General features: G+C 54.5%; 1 pseudogene; it reads right to left on the bottom strand.

Moving 5' to 3' along the window:
- Positions 1 to 631, bottom strand: part of LOC106323648 — a 10,498-nt pseudogene that overhangs the window by 3,000 nt on the left and 6,867 nt on the right.

Below are 631 nucleotides of genomic sequence, written 5' to 3'. Positions count from 1 at the left end.
GTTTTATCCATTTATTCATGTGCATTTTCATCATATAGATTAGAATTAAGTCATATCTAGGTTGCATTTTGCATACATATGTCTCTATCAGGTATTGGAGTACCACATGGAGTTCCTGGAGACACTTGGGTGCATTTGGAGCTCAAAGGAGGTGATTAGAGTGATCTTTGGACGAGCACTGCCTGGAGCGACCAGCCCAGAGCGACTATCTCAAGCCACTCCAGCCAGAGCGACGCCATGAACTCGCTCGCCCTATACGCTTCGGAGCGACCTCCTAGAGCGACAAGGCGAAGTCGCTCCAGCTCCTAGAGCGACCAGTTCAGAGCGACAAGGCGAAGTCGCTCCAGCTCCTAGAGCGACCAGTTCAGAGCGACAAGGCGAAGTCGCTCCAGCTCCTAGAGCGACCAGTTCAGAGCGACAAGGCGAAGTCGCTCCAGCTCCTAGAGCGACCAGTTCAGAGCGACAAGGCGAAGTCGCTCCAGCTCCTAGAGCGACCAGTTCAGAGCGACAAGGCGAAGTCGCTCCAGCTCCTAGAGCGACCAGTTCAGAGCGACAAGGCGAAGTCGCTCCAGCTCCTAGAGCGACCAGTTCAGAGCGACAAGGCGAAGTCGCTCCAGCTCCTAGAGCGACC

Source organism: Brassica oleracea, chromosome C2, assembly GCF_000695525.1.
Source record: "Brassica oleracea var. oleracea cultivar TO1000 chromosome C2, BOL, whole genome shotgun sequence".
Classification (NCBI taxonomy): domain Eukaryota; kingdom Viridiplantae; phylum Streptophyta; class Magnoliopsida; order Brassicales; family Brassicaceae; genus Brassica; species Brassica oleracea.
This window is presented reverse-complemented; position numbering and strand designations above follow the sequence as displayed.